This window comes from Schistocerca cancellata, chromosome 9, assembly GCF_023864275.1.
Source record: "Schistocerca cancellata isolate TAMUIC-IGC-003103 chromosome 9, iqSchCanc2.1, whole genome shotgun sequence".
Classification (NCBI taxonomy): domain Eukaryota; kingdom Metazoa; phylum Arthropoda; class Insecta; order Orthoptera; family Acrididae; genus Schistocerca; species Schistocerca cancellata.
Genome location: NC_064634.1, coordinates 242883720 through 242900535, shown reverse-complemented (window position 1 = coordinate 242900535; position 16816 = coordinate 242883720). Strand labels below are relative to the sequence as shown.

The 16816-nt window shown below is 44.4% G+C and overlaps 1 pseudogene; it reads left to right on the top strand.

The window, feature by feature from the left end:
• Positions 1-15507: 15507 nt before the first annotated feature.
• Positions 15508-15625, top strand: LOC126102178 (5S ribosomal RNA; annotated as a pseudogene).
• Positions 15626-16816: the final 1191 nt, after the last annotated feature.

The following is a 16816-nucleotide window of genomic DNA, read 5'->3' as shown; positions in this document are numbered from 1 at the left end:
GCGTCTGATGGTTCAACAAGACCGAAGAAGGTGCGAAACTGACAAACGGGTTGAACATCCCAAAGAAGAACTTTTTTAACTGTGTCATATGGCTGCATGAACAATGTGTGCGTTGTACTCAAATGGAGGACGGCTGTGTAGAAGACTTGAAGAACTAAGGCTGCCATCTTAACCTATCTTTATGTTTTATGAAACCAGTGTCGAAATTTCTGGACTGGCGATATGTTAATCCAGTTTTAAGTGAACAAATGTACTCTAAGGCAAAAAAGAGATGCACCATCAAAGAATTACAAAATGGGACGGAATTCGTAGATGTGGTGTACATGTTGAAAAAATATTGAACACGATTTGAGAAAAATTGGATGGTTTATTCAAGGCCCTTATGCAAGCAGTTATTGAGCTTGGAATTTATTTATAGAGTTGTTGGAGGTCTTCCCGAGGGACATAGTATAAAATTCTGTCCAGATGGCGCGTTTGTTAGCCAAAATCACAAGCTCATTGGAGGGCCCAGCCCATAGTGCTCCGAACATTCTCAATTAAGGAGAGATCCAGCAACTTTGTTGGCCTAGGTAGCCTTTGGGAAGCACGAAGATAAACAGCAGAAAATCTTGCCGTGTGCGGGCGGGCATTATCCTGCTGAAATGTAACTTCATGGCGGCTTAGCATGAAGGGCAACAAAACTGGGAGTAGAATATCGTCGACGTAACGCTGTGTTGTAAGGGTGCCGCGGATGACAACCAAATGGATCCTGCTATGAAAAGAAGTGTCACCCCAAACCATCACTCCTGGGTTGTTGGGCCATACGGCGGGTGACCTCAGCTGTCTGGGGCGTTTCCAGACATGTCTTCAGTGCTCATCAGGGCTCGCTTCGAAGCGTGACCCATCACGGAAACAATTCTATTCCTGAGAATGGGATTCCACACAGATGATGTCTCTGGATACGTCCCGGACAGCAGTGGGATAACGAGCTTACTGTCGCCCGCCATACGACCAGAGAACCAGGAATGACTGTCTGAGGTGCCTTTTGGTTGTCATCCGCAGCACCCTCAGAGCACAGCAGTACGTCGACGATATTCGTCTCCCTGTTTTGTTGTCCTTCGTGGCAAACCATCCTAGGCTTATATTGCAGCAAGATAATGCCCGCCCATACAAAGCGCCAGTAGAAAATGCCTGCATTCGTGCTTGCCAACTCCTACCTTGGCCAGAAAAATTACCGGGTCTCTTTCGAACTGAGAACGTTTGGAGCATTGTAAGCAGGGCCGTCCAACCATCTCGTGATTTTGACGATCTAACGCGCCAACTGAACAAATTTTGCCACGACGATATCTCCCCGCAGGAGGACATCCAACAATTCTGTCAATCAATGACAAGCCGAAAAACTGCTTGCATTAGGGTTCAGAGGTAGACTAAAGAGTAATTGAAATACTGGATCTGTCAAACTCTCTCTCTCTCTCTCTTGAATAAATCATCCATTCCAGAATGAGATTTTTACTCTGCATCGGAGTGTGCGCTGATATGAAACTTCCTGGCAGATTAAAACTGTGTGCCGGACCGAGACTCGAACTCTGGACCTTTGCCTTTCGCGGGCAAGTGCTCTACCACTTGAGCTACCCAAGCACGACACACTCCCCGTCATCACAGCCTTACTTCTGCCAGTATCTCGTCTCCTCTCTTCCAAACTGTACAGAAGCTTCCTGCAAAAAAAGTTCAAATGTGTGTGAAATCTTATGAAACTTAACTGCTAAGGCCATCAGTCCCTAAGCTTACACACTACTTAACCTAAATTATCCTAAAGACAGACACATACACCCATGCCCAAGGGAGGACTCAAACCTCCGCCGGGAAGGCTTCCTGCAAACCTTGAAGAACTAGCACTCCTCAAAGAAAGGACACTGCGGAGACATGGCTTAGCGACAGCCTGGAGGATGTTTCCTGAATGAGATTTTCACTCTGCAGCGGTGTGTGTGCTGATATGAAACTTCCTCGCAGAGTAAAACTGTGTGCCGGACCGAGACTCGAACTCGGGACCTTCTCATTCTGGAAACATCCCGCAGGCTGTGGCTAAGCCATGTCTCCGCAATACCCTATCTTTCAGGAGTGCTAGTTCTGCAAGGTTTGCAGGAGAGCTTCTGTGAAGTTTGAAAGGTAGGAGACGAGAGACTGGCAGATGTAAGGCTGTGAAGACGGGGCATGAGTCGCGCTTGGGTATCTGAAATGGTAGAGCACTTGCCCGCGAAAGGCAAAAGTCCTGAGTTCGAGTCTCGATCCGGCACACAGTTTGAATCTGCCAGGAAGTTTCAAATCATCCATTGTTTCTAAAATGTTAGTAATTAGTTTCTCTGTACATGTGATTCACATTTAGCAATTTTTTTATTTTTTTATTTTTATTTATTAATTTTATTTTATTTTATTTTTTTTTATTTTTTTTTTTTTTTTTTTTTTGGAGCGTATACCTCGGTTGCTGATGCGAACAAAAGCCGCGTTTGTACATCGATTTACCCAGAGAGTAATCCATGCTACCTTCTCATTACGAATGCCAGTTACTTTCTAATACATCATGTACACAAAAGCACGGAGCTCCACGTGAGGTTCGCTGTTTCTCAAGTCGCAGCGGCGTTTGCAACACGGCTGGAGGTGAGTGAGCTGGCGAGCTGCAGGTGCTCCCTGTCGCCTTCCGCTCCGCTCAGCCCAGCTCCCAGCTCCTTTCCCTTCGCTCCTCTGCCGCAGCGCGTCCCGTCGTAATGAGAGGCTCGGCGTGGCGTCTCACAGCCCCGCACCTCGCCGCAGCGCATCGCATCGCATCGCATCCGGGTCGCTTCTCCCGCGGCCGTCCTTGGCAGCCCGCCAGCTGGGCTGAGGCTGAAGAAAGGCTCGGCCGGCCTGGCAGCCGGACATCCGGCAGCGCCACGCCCTCTGCGGACCGCGAGACGCGCGCGGGGTGGCGAAGCGCCGAGACCGCCACCTCACCTGCTGCTCACGCCCTCCCACGCTGTCTGTCTTCCAGGCGCCGGAACCAGCAGGCGCGAGGGATGCGTCGAGGCCCTTCTCCTGTATGCATACAGTGTCGCGTAAGATATCGTCGAGACTGAGACAAACACGCGAGGGTCGTTCAATAAGTAATGACCCACATTTTTTTTTAAAGCCGTTAATATACATAGACAAACGTCCTTGTTCGTGCTTCATATTTGATGTTTGTTCTGTGCGCCGGTGAAGTTTCGAACCGTTCTCGCAGGTGACAGAGCCGTGGTACACCGTCATAATGGCGTCTACATACGCCTCACTTTACAAACTGCGGGCGTCTGCCCCCCATAGCTGAGTGGTGCTGGCAGGTAGCTCAGCGTGTTCTGTCATAGAGCTGGCTGGCCTGTGTAATAAAAAAACTGAGTGAAAAGATCACCAAAGCACTTCAACGGTTATCATGTGACGTCCGCTACGATTAAATACACCGAACAATAACGAACGGGCCGGCCGATGTGGCCGTGAGGTTCTAGGCGTTTCAGTCTGGAACCACGTGACCGCTACGGTTCAAATCCTGCCACGGGCATGGATGTGTGTGATGTCCTTAGGTTAGTTAGGTTTAAGTAGTTCTAAGTTCTAGGGGACTGATGACCACAGATGTTAAGTCCCATAGTACTCAGAGCCATTTGAAGCAATAACGAACAAAATGTAAAAAAAAAAAAAAGGAAAGAAAACATGTGGTCATTCCAACAGCATATCAATCCTAAGGGACCGGTTTCGATTCCAACCTGGGTCGGAGATTTTCTCCGCTCAGGGACTGGTTGTTGTGTTGTCCTAACGATCATCATTTCATCCCCATTGACGCGCAAGTCGCCAAACTGGCGTCAAATCGAAAAACTTGCACCCTGCGAACGGTCTACCCCACGGGAGGCCGTAATCACACGACATTTAAATTTTTTTACAAGCAGCGGGCTGTTATTGAATTCTTGTGTGCAGGAAAAGAAACCGCGATGAACATAAGCGTTTGAGTGCAGTGTATGGCGACCTGCAGTTGATAGGAGTACAGTTGGGCGATGGGTAAAGAAAGTTACAGTCTCAGGAAAGGTGGGAACAGAGCAACATGATCAGCCACGCTCGGGAGGTCCTACCACAGCCACTGTTCCAGACATTCTGAATTGTGCAGACGCCATAATTCGTGCCGATCGGTGCATCACAACTCGACAGTTGGCTCTACAGTTGTCGGTCAGCATTGGAAGTGCGACTGCAGTGACCGAGACTCCCGGATATTCAAACAGTTGGACATCATTGCCTCATCCGGAACTGGCACCCTCAGACTTCCCATCTCTTTGGGCCGCTTAAAGGTTGTCTGCGGGGAATACGCTTTGAAGATGACGAGAGCGTCAGCCATGCAGTGAAAACATGGCTACGCCTACAGGACAAGAGCTTTTACCAGCATGGAATACATGCTCTTCCATAATGTTTTCGTACTGCCGTAGAGCATCATGGAGACTGCGTAGAAAAACAGGACATGGACAAGACGTGTTTATGTATACTGTCACCAAATTCTGACACTTAACAGTAAATATGTTCTGAGAAAAAAAATTCTTGGGCATTACTTGTTGAACGACGCTCGTACACTGCCCCACAAAAATAAACGTGACGACCAACTGCCTGTCGATGCTTGTTTGATGACTTTTCTGACGTTTCGCCAGCACAAGTAGCTGGCACTGTCGAAGCTTTATCCTCCATTGACGGTCGTGAACTGGAGTCGAGCTTGTGGCTGCCGATTATATGTACCTGGCGCGCCAACGTCCGATGACTTTTCCGTGTGGACATCCGATGCGGTTCTCCCTTGCTAACTTCAAAGATCTTTAGCTGCAGCACGGGAATCCAGGAACCGTTCAACCAGAGGCTTTCTTCTCTCTTGTTGAAGCAGTTCTCACGTTTATGTATTTCTATAGTGTTATGTCCGCACTATAACACAACAAAAATTCAGTGATAACCGAATTTATTTGACTTTCTGTCACTCAAAACAAAACTTAAGTTCGACTACACAACAGTTCGCTGACTGTAGCGCCGAGGAGAAATCAGAGTCACTAGTAGAGAATACAAGTCCAAACCACTGCCAAACAGTCGATACCGACGCGTCGCAAGTTTTCCAGCCAGGGAGGCCAAAGAACGGTTCAGTCGTCGCGAATCCAGCAGCCGGGTAGTAACAGTCATCGGCGAAGATTGAACTGGTTAAACGGGCTCAGGGAGCTCGCTTAAATCCGCAGGTCCGCCCAATCAGAGTGTTCGTAGATGGCGCCCTTATACGGTTGCTCACTCTGGTGGCAAGGGCAGCGCCGCCAGGGTAGAGATGGGCAAACTGAAACACGTAACTGTTTCGAAACAAATGAAACAGTACAATGTAATGTTCCGATACGTTGTTTCGAAACAGTGAAACAGTTTGTGTTTTGTATTCTAATAAACCTACACATTTTATCATCTTGAATGTCTACTGTATAAGTATGTCCATATAAACACAAATGAGGTGCCAGAGCGCTAATCATGTTGCAGAAACTATGAAACTATCACTTAGGCGTCTTGGCAGTTTCGTATTTCCTGCAGCAAATGCGCTGCTTTCGTGTCGCGTGACTTTCATACTTTTCAATTGGCTGAGGACAGCCATAGCTGAAGACAGAAGAACCACCACGAACGGAACTGGAGGTGGGAGCAAACTGCAGAAACACACATTCCGTTAGTATGGGTAATATACCCATCCTGCTAATTTTCATCTACACAAGGGGAATCATTGTGGATAATAGGCACAGTGACTATAGACTCACAAATAACGCCAAATAATTCGAATAAATAACAAAATATAACAAATTTTTTTTGTCTTTCAAGGTGTTTCGAACCGTTACTATAAATTCACCATGCTTCCCAGCCCTTCCCGTACACCATTACACTATCAGTGATTTGTCAAACAGATTGCTTGCAATTATACTTACATCAAATTTATGTATATGTCTAATAACTGTCACTCTACGCCTTTTTTTATTCAAAATGTTGTAGGCTTACTTGCGTTTCTGAATATGATTACTGTACGTGAACAGAGAAGCGTATGTTATAAAAAAAGTGTAATTTAACTGAATGATTTTCACATATTTATTATTTTGAATGTGAATAGTATGCGTTGTTTTATTGTTTTGTTAGTGTTTATAAAGCAGATGTTACGCCATTTCGAAACAGGACAGTCAGCTAGAAACGAAGCTTTATTTTCGGATATCTTAAGCTTCATGCTATTGCTTGTCAAAAAGATTTCGACACTCTTGAAAGAGTTTCATGAAGTGGTATGTTGTGTTTCAGTACCTGTGCCGAGCCCGAATCTCGTCCGACACAGAGTGGAATGAAACATCACTGTTTCGATACAATTAGTCCGTTCCAGGCACAGGTGGACTGAAACAGCCTTATTTTGAAACAACGATACAGTTTCTGTGTCTGACTCGAGATCGAATCTGGTCCGAGACAGGGGCGGAATGAAACACCACTGTTTCGAAACAGTGAACCACAACCGTTCCGAAACACTGAAACAGTTCCACGTATCGATACACTGTATCGAAACATAGAAGCCCGCATCTCGTGGTCGTGCGGTAGCGTTCTCGCTTCCCACGCCCGGGTTCCCGGGTTCGATTCCCGGCGGGGTCAGGGATTTTCTCTGCCTCGTGATGGCTGGGTGTTGTGTGCTGTCCTTAGGTTAGTTAGGTTTAAGTAGTTCTAAGTTCTAGGGGACTGATGACCATAGATGTTAAGTCCCATAGTGCTCAGAGCCATTTGAAACATAGAAACAGTGGCCAAGTCTACGCCAGGGTAATCCGTATCGATAGTGGTGTGTACGCTCCCGCTAACCCCGCGACGACGCGTTCACTGGCGCCAGTTGTTGACATCGTGTGCGGCGCCAGCTGTACTCACTGTGTGCCGCGCGTGTTGTAGCACGCCGCGCCGAGTTGACGGCTGCTGTGCGGCGGCCGATACGACATATAGCTTATCTGAACAAGCAGCCAGAACTTCCGTGTCTGCGAATTTTTACTATGTGGTCGGCCTCACACAGCGCGTGCTCCGCCACGGCCGATTTCTCCACCTGTCCCAACTTACAATACCGCTTGTGTTCAGCGATCCAGGGGTTGATTGATCGTCCAGTCGTTCCAATATAGACTTTTCCTCACGTACATGGTGTTTCAGTATTCATGTTTCACTCTTTTAGAGGTTGTAGAGAGGGCTTAGTAGATCAGGTTCTGAAGTCCGGAAGTGGCATACGAAGAGGCAACAGAGCGTCAACGTTGCAGGAGCCGGGTGATTCCGTGATTATGTTACAAACTTTCAAGGGTGTTGGAGACAAACAAATTTATCGATTTGAGGTAAGAGTTCCCTGGTTACGAAACGAAATCATGCTCTGATAGCTCTGACAGTGGAATAAATTTACTGGTACTGTTACTGCTAAGAATGTAGAATGTACAACTTTCAGAGCTGGTGGTATTGACCAAGACCAGGAAAAATGTCTAGTAATCCAGTAAGCATGGGCTTTACAATGCATACCTCAGGAGCTCTGAGCACGTGTTCATCTTCGCTAATGTGAAATTCATTTCATTTGTTCAACTAATGCTCATCGCTCAAAATGCTCATCGCTCTTAAGCCATATATATATATATATATATATATATATATATATATATATATATATGGCTTAAGAGCGATGAGCATTATATATATATATATATATCACCAAGTGGGAAATGTTGAACAGAAATGGAGTTCTTTTTGATCGTGGCACTAGACTAAATGTAATGTTATATGATATGCAGATCACCTAACTCTGATTACTGAGGATGAAGATCACCTTCAGTTGGGAGTCTATAAATTGCAGGAGACAGCCTCAGATTACAACCTAACATTATCGGTAGGTACGGTAGATAAAACAGAAGTGATGGCATTTCAAGGTAGACACTCAGTAAGATCTAAAATAGTCTTGAGTGACAATATATTTGATCAAGTAAGACATTTTAAATATCTACGAAGCGACATCACTTCCGAATATAACCATGACGTGGAAAAAAAATTAAATACATTCACTTCCATTCGTGGAACCACAGTAAAAAGTTTGCAGAATAAAGCCAGGAAAGAAATTCACCTGACGCTTTATAAAACAATAGCAGTGCCAACCCTTACTTACGGAAGTGAAACACAGGTAACAACAAGATGCAAAGAAAGTAGAATACAGGCTCAAAAATGAGTTTTCTAAGATGAGTGGAATGATGTACAAGGGAAGATCGAGAAAGAGAGATTTAGGAATATATATCCTAAACGAAAAAATAAAGGAAAATAGGAGAAAATGGAAGCAACATGTAGACCTTATGAATGGAGAAAGATTCCCGGTAAAGGCTTTCAGTTATAAGTGCACTGGAAGAAGAGCTGTAGGAAAACCATACAAGAGATGGAGTACCGTAATAGGCAATTTGCTTAATGTGAGAAATGAAGTAGAAGAAGAAGAAGAAGAAGAAGAAGAAGAATATTGCACCTGGAACTGAGAGTGCTTCGGATGGGTAATCGTGAATCAGCTCGTAGTCGGGGTTGTGGAGGGAAGGAAGCACTTCACAACTACAGAAAGGCATTGGAAACTACACTGAGCTTCTTGATTAGAGTTCTGAAGAGTACGATCCATCATCAAAAGGGTAGACGCCAAGTTCTTCGTCTGGTGTGTCTGTTTCACTGGAATGCGTTCCGATTCAATCGGCCATTAAGTTTCCATATCATTGCCGTCGTGTTATGCTGCGTATTAGTCTTTGTTCTCCGGACCACTGCGCCAATATTCATTTTCGGTTCCTTTTTCATTTTGGAAACCTTTTGAGAAATCATGTTGGGTAATGTTAGATAAAGATTCTTTAGTTATTTGTTCTAGGGTTTTTAAGTTGATGAAAGAAATGTTTTTCTGACGTTTTTGTTTCACCTTTTCCAGATTATTCACAATAAAGGATGACAGCCAAATCTTTTCCAGATTAGGTTTGCAGGGTTAAAATCGCAGTGGTATGTTAGGAGCCCAAGAATAGTATATCTCTTACGCTTTAAAACAGCATGTGCTTTAAAAACGGGCTTTGGTTTATAACAACGCACAATTTGTAAAAGCTCGATTAAAAACTGTATTTGTTCTGAATTAGTCATTCAAGTATGCCCTTTCTCGAGTTGCAATAGTGGGTGACTCCACTTCTCTCAGCAATATGATACAGTGCGTTAGCAAGAGGAACAGTACTACCGGAAGGGATGGTAGGAATCAGTTGCCCTTCCAAACATATGTGATAATTACCCTTATACATATCACCGTGAAAATCTTGGGATTTAGATGCCGAATCATAAACTGATTCTGCTTCCTCTATGAAACCCATTAATCCTTCAGCGTGAACAACAGTAGGTCTTTGGCCGGCACTACTATTAGTCCTTACAGCCGGAAATTCATACTTCTAGCACTTTTTCAAGGCATAATGCGTATGCACCCACGTTTTGTCCTTGAATACCACTAGTGTATATAACCCCTTCTTATTATTTCTGATTGCTCTCAAGTATTTGGCACACTTTGCAACAAGGTCGGAACGTTGAGTTAGGATGGTTCTATTATTTTTAAATTTTTTAAATTAAACTCCCGTCTCTTTCAAAATTTTCAGAAATGTTTTCCTTCTCTCCCCCCCCCCCCCTGAAAATTATTCTCAGGTTTTTGAAATGTAAGTGGCTTTCTCAATGGTGAGATTTATTATCATAATATTTCATCGAAGTCATCTAGAGAAACTATTTTTCTAGAGCGCTCTTGTTTTCGAGGAATTTGAGCTTTTCCCCGGTTTCTTCTACTTGCTTAAAATATTTTCCAAATGTATTTTACTGCTCGTTCTGACTTCCCTAGAAATTTTTTCGCCCGAAAAACTGTTTTCTGTATAGGTATCATAACCTGGCAAAATTGTACAACTTTGAATATACGCTCTTTTTCACCTGAATGTGAGCCCTTTCGCCACGTCTTCTTCCTCCGTTTTCCACACTCAGGAGTATTCATGAATATGGCTTACACCGCACTTTACTACGGATGATATTTCATGAGGACAGACGGAAGCACTTCAGAACTAACCTGAAAGCATTGACGGTGCGACGAGGTTTCCTTAGTCACCACTGAACTTGTTTACTGTAACGTCACCGCCTGTTTCTGATGACGGCCACGGGAGTCCAGATGCACTAATATCGTGATTAGGTAGTAGAATCGCCACCAGGGTGCATTAATGTAGTTTGTGTTAAGTGCTGATACCATGCCTGCTACGTTATATGAGGAACGTGAAAGTCTCAGATGTTGAAAGTGTACACTGAAGAGCATGTAGATGCAGCACATTCATCAGAGACATTGTCATACACTGACAGACTTTGAAAGCAGTCTCATGGTAGGCCTCTCTTTGGCCTTATTGTGTAATCGTGAAATATCCAGATCTGTGGGGCAATCAGATATGACAGTCGCCCAAAAGATAACGGACAAGCGTAGGACAGATAGTTTCTTTAGCGGATCTCATCAAACTATTGTGTGTGTGTGTGTGTGTAGAGTTTATGGGCGATCAACGGTGAGGTTATCAGCGCCCTTACAAACATTAAAAAAAACGAATGTGGATAAAATGGTTAAAAATGTTGTCACTTCCTGAGAAGTAAACCTAAAAAGTTACAGTCACTCACACGCACCTATCTCGCTTTGACCCACCAAATCACTACACCTGACAACGGAGGAATGGTGAAACATGCTATACGTCGGATCAAAACATAAATAAAAACATCGAATGAGCTCAAGTAACAGAGCAGGAATATGTGACCGGCTGATCACTTAAAAAAAACATAGATGAACCAGACACGCACACATTAAGGACATATCCCTAAAATCTTAGGAAACATGTTGGACTTATCATGAAAACTTAAAAAATTCTAACCACATTCGTTGGAATGTCACTCAAAATACGGAGCCCTCTGGTGTGAAAATAAAGCACAGCCGAATAACATGTGGCGCACAGTGGTCTGTACGCCACGAACACCACACATCGGAGGGTCCTGTCGCCGGAGCGGAACCCATGCGTCATAGGGCCGTGGCCTACGCGAAGACGAGTAAAGGGGACCTGATCTCGTCTGCGTGGCTGCTAGGCCGTGTTATGGAGTTTACTAGACGCAGCTTATTTTCTGCCACTTCCAGCCGCTCTTCTTCCCATTGACGCATGGCTTTGCACCTTAGCAGCGATGTGATGGTATACAGGGGGGTGGCACACTGAACAAACTGGGGGTCACAACACGCCTCCTTGGCTGCTACAGCCGCCCTTTCCTTCCCCACAGTACCCATGTGCTCTGATACCCAGCAGAAAAATACCTCCTTCCCCAGCATTTAGAAGTGGATAATGCTCGTGGACCACTTTATCCGCTGGAAAAAGCGCTGCAGAGACTGAAGGGCACTCAGGGAGTCGGAACAGACGAAGTATTTAGTAGGCACGGCACATATCATCTGCTCCAGCGTCCTCAAAATCGCGGATAATTCGGCATCGAAGGCAGTGAAATCTTAAGGCAACCGAATCTTGAGCGAGCGTATCAGTTGAAAACAGTCTTCGTTGCAATTTTAGTTTTTTTATTTATCAACTACGCGTTTCACCTTATTTAAGCATCTTCAGGTTGATCTTAATTTGTTATTTCTTAGGACGATCCTTTAGACAGTGTAGCGAAAGGGCATCGTCGACTACATCAGGCCTACATCGCCTTCGTTAACCTCAGTAAATGTGCTCCTGTGAACGTGAACGCGTTGTGCAGGTCTTGGAGTCACTCATGTCCACCTATAAAGTATTTACTGAGGTTAACGAAGGCGATGTTGGCTGATGTACTCGACGATGCCCTTTAGCTACTCTGTTTAAAGGATCGTCCTAAGAAATACCAAATTAAGATCAGCCTGAAGATTCCTAAATAAGGTGAAACGCGTAGTTGATAAGTAAAAAAAAAACTCAAATTGCAACCAAGACTGTTTTCAACTAATACTATTAAACACTAGTTTGCTGATTCTTGAACAAGCGATGAGGGAAAACAACAGAGCAGCCAGTGGAATCGCCCTGCTTAGACCCATCACTGAATACAACTACACAGTTGTGGTGCTCATTTAAAATGTCGGAAAGTAGTACACTAAAAGCATAAGTAGGAGTGCAATCTCTCCTGTACTGCCCTAAATCTAAAATCACTCCCGTACCCTGCAGTAACCAGGGTGGCAGTCAATTAAAACACCGGATTTGAGACTGTGCATGCCCCGTACGAAGTGACTTCAGCACACTCTTCCAAACGGCTACACTGCCCGTGGTCGATTGTAAAGAGGAGTTCCATAGTTCGACGAGCAACGGTACGGTATGCTGGGGAAGTAGAAGTAGTGAGGAACTTACATGCCTGGCGCACCCTGAGAAGTTACCGCCGGATGGTAAGTGGTGTTTCCCAGCCTCAGGGCAAACACTTGGTACCGGTATGGTCTTGTAAGTGCCCGTGGCCAGCCTCATTCGCTCAAGGTGTATAGCGTCAATGATCTTCATGTAAGAAGGCCCCGCTAACCCGTACATTGTGCAAGCGCCCTGCCTTACGCGACAGTTTGGAGTTAAAAACGAGGCCCAGACACCTCACAGACTTTAAAGGGGAGAATGATGTCCCACATTTGCAATTCAAGTGAATTAAAAATATGACGGAAACGAACACATTCATCTCTCAGCAGAAAATGTAAAACCAATCTTTGCAGTCCAGTCCTCCAACCTCCCCACTTAAGTCGCAACTGACGGCTCGCCGCTGCGGCATTGGAGGAAGAGCTTCTTAGGTTAGGTTAGGTTAGGTTAGGTTAAGTTAGGGAGGAGCATTGGACAGGACTCCGTATTGTGGACGTTAACTGTTAATGGATATGACTTAGCCCTGGGGAACACCGTACTCCTCCACAAAAGTTTCCGACAGCACGTCGCCGACTTGGTACCTAAAAAAGCGTCTAGAGGGGAAGGACCTATTGAAGATGTGGAGGTGGCCACGCAAGCCCAATTGGTGTAGCTGACTGAGAATATTGTGCCTCCAAGAAGTGTCGTGCGTCTTATCGATGTCAAGAAATGCCGCTGAACAGAGCTTGTTACGTAGGAAAGCTTGCTGAACTTCCGCCCCTAGCAGCGTCAAGTTGTAGACAGTTTACCGACATCTGAATCCTCAGAGAGCGGTTACGATGCTGCCTGGCCTCTAATATTCAGACCAAACAACGGTTGATCATGCACTCTAGTGTCTTTCCTACACATCTCGTGAGGGCGATGCTCCGATAACTAGTGGGACACATTCAATCATTTCCCGGTTTGAGGAGAGGTATCAGAATTGATTCTCGCCAGCAGGACTCTAATTTCACGCCTCATGCGTGCTCAAACTACGACCTCAGCGGCCATGGAAGAACAGTGCTGAAACTCGTGTAACGCCATCAATATCTTTCATTGCGTAATGTGCTAGTGACTGTCAGTTGGGTGCAGAGGAATCTTGTTGCCAAAGTAATATGTACCAAAACCTACAGTGTTGGCGCAGATAGAGTGTTCTGTTCAGCTAGATATATGTTGTGAAACCTAGAGAACAGAATGTTTTAAGGAATAGAATGTTTTGAATAAAAGTCAAGGTGAGCGGGATATACGTTGCACACATTTTTCTTTGTCCAAAACATTCTAGAGAATGTCTTGAACACTTGGAAAAGAGATGTTGCTTCATTGCGATTTGCGACGTAACAACGTCTACACACCACCACTGCACATCCAGTGCTTCAGATTGCCTTCACACAATCGACTGGTTTAATGCACATTTGTTGTTTATAGTTGTTACGGCTGTCACAGCAGTTATTGCACTGGGGCTGCTTACACGTCATGAACAAAATCACTCTCTAAACGTTTTGGCGAGACAGATTATGCGTCCAAAATATCAGATTGTATGTTCCAAACCTCATCTACTGCTCAAGGAAAGTGGCCGTAAACGATTGTCAAACCATGTGGGAAAAACACGGCATCTTTTACTGTGTACTGTGTCATGTTGTGGCACTACAATATAGATGTGCTACCTATTATTTTTGCTCATTATGTTTATTTTAATATGATGTACATGTTTTATTCTGTAAATATTTAAATATTAACATGTTTTATTCTGTAAATATTTAAATATTACGCGTTAATTATAAACGTGCAATGTATTAATTATTTTGTATTATGAGGTATTTATTTTGGGCTAATTCCTTTAAGTAAAATTAGGAAAAGCAACATCGTTGGCAGAGAATAAAGACTTGGGTAGGAGCGCTGTCTCTTGACTCTAGTGTGACGTCAGAGCACAGCGCGCAGCAGACTTACTTGTTTGTGAGACGTGGGAGCGAACACACTCAAGTGACGTGCACTGTCGGGCCTATGCGAGGCGCAGTTATTGCTAGTGAGGCACCAAGAGCGTGACGAGAGTGGGCAGAAGTAAGAGGCTCCAACAACATCAGGATCCTGCCCCATAATTGACCGCTGCGTATCACAGTGTGCCAGCAATATTACACGGAGGTCATCGGTCCCTAGACTTACACATTAATGAAACTAACTTATGCTAAGAACAACACACACACCCATGCCCGAGGGAGGACTCGAACCTCAGGCGGGAGGGGCCGCGCAATCCGTGACATGACGCCTCAAACCACGCGGCCACTGTGAGCGACTCGAGGGCTCGATATCTGCAACTGATTGTAAAGTAGTTTTATTTTCGTTCACGTTTGAAACGTTGTGAGGTTTTACCCAGTGATCTTCTCAGTAAAATTTATTGCAATTGTAAGTGCTGTGTGTAAAAACTGTAGGTATCTGATCTTGTCACGAGCCTCAGGCATTGTCACGTATTTGTGGTATTCCTTTCTAGTTACTGAATACTCGAGTGTCGTTGTCTAAATAGCCAAATGAAAAGTATTAAATATCATTCCCAGTTTTGTTTGTTTGCTAAAAGATAACTGAAAGAAAGTAATAATGAAGCCCAAATAAGTTAACAGTGTAGTTGAATAATATTTAGAGACAAAGTCATTTTTGTTGATTCAAACTGAAGTAAAGTAAATTAACTAAAATTAAAGTAATTCTAACAATAACAACTTAAAAATAAATTAAGTTCGCATATTTCATGCCTGTGTCTATTGCAATAATGCTGTTGAGTACTAAAATGATTCGTATTTTTGCGTTGTCAATCTGTAGAAAGCTAAACAGTTACTTATTTGATCGAGTAAATTTTCATAGTAATTACAATCTGTTCAAAGTACGTAGCTCGTCATATCCAGAAACTAGTGCTCTTATGTAAACGTTATTCTGAGGTTACGTAAATTATTGTCATAACAAAAGAGGTAGCTCCAATCAGTCATTTACCTTTTTCTAACGAGCTTAAAAACCTTTTACCAAATTAACATAGCTGATTTTTCACGATATCAGGCAACCACCTCTTTTATTCGTTATTGTTTCGTAAGGTCTTGTGTTGTCGGGCAACGGCCTCGCTGCAGTGAATACACCGGTTCCCGTCAGATCACCGAAGTTAAGCGCTGTTGGGCGTGACCAGTACTTGGATGGGTAACCATCTGGGCCGCCATGCGTTGTTGCCATTTTTCGGGGTGCACTCAGCCTCGTGATGCCAACTGAGGAGCTACTCGACCGAATAGTAGTGGCTCCGGTCAAAGAAAACCATCATAACGACTGGGAGAGCGGTGTGCTGACCACACGCCCCTCCTATCCACATCCTCAATGAGGATGACACGGCGGTCGGATGGTCCCGATGGGCCACTTGTGGCCTGAAGACGGAGTGCTACATATTGCGTAGTCAGTAACATGTGCCAACCTTCTATTACCACAGGTACAGTCTAACAGTTACATATTCGCTGCTGTTCGTATTATTGATCAGTTAGTTTATAGCCTGTGCCCAGTTGGGTTGCCGACCGTCTTAATTAACTTCTGTATTATTTCATTTAGTTCATTTGTGGACCCACACAGTTACATCACACGTCACATTGTCGCCCAATGTGGGGCCACAATACACAACATTAATTGTAATATTGTATTTATTGTAACTGTTTATAGGTGTAGTGTACCATAATAAAATATTAATACGTATGTTATTCTCTTTTCAGTTTGTCGGCGGATAAACGGTTAGCATTGGTTGCGTGTGTGGAGTCATGTGGTTCCACTTTTCATTTCGTATGTTATGTGATGGCACTGTTTAGGTACTGACCATAATCTATGCAATAAGGAAGAACTGGAGTAGAATAGGCTGGAACGACTTGTTGTACACTTCCCTCCACCAACACGTCAAATTTTCTTCGGAGACGATAGCCTCGTCGAAAATTAAATTCGAGGCACACGCGAACACACTCATATTATCGGATTAACCGATTAGTAATGGAGTTGAGGGGTTACAACTTCGCTCAGTTATGACATTCTTCTCCATCTTAGCCACCTTTGAAAAATGCTGTTTCTTTTTAAGATCATATTATGAACAGGAAATTTACCTGAACAGGCATGTGGGACCAGAGATAAAATCATTTGATGGTGGCAAAGCCCAAAGATATTAACCTCGCCCGCTAGGAAAACCGGGCTAATCTGTCTTTGCGACCTCCCTGCTGAGGGGCCATTAAACCCTGCGACAGAAAGAAGGAATAAAAAGGAAGATGCGGCTTCGCAGCCCAGAGTCGGTGGTCAGCTGTACCGGTCCCGCCGCGGTTATGAATACTGATGCTGGTCAGGCAGTTTGCTAATTGCGCCGTCCATCGCGCTAACGACTGAGCGCGAAGGTAAAAGAA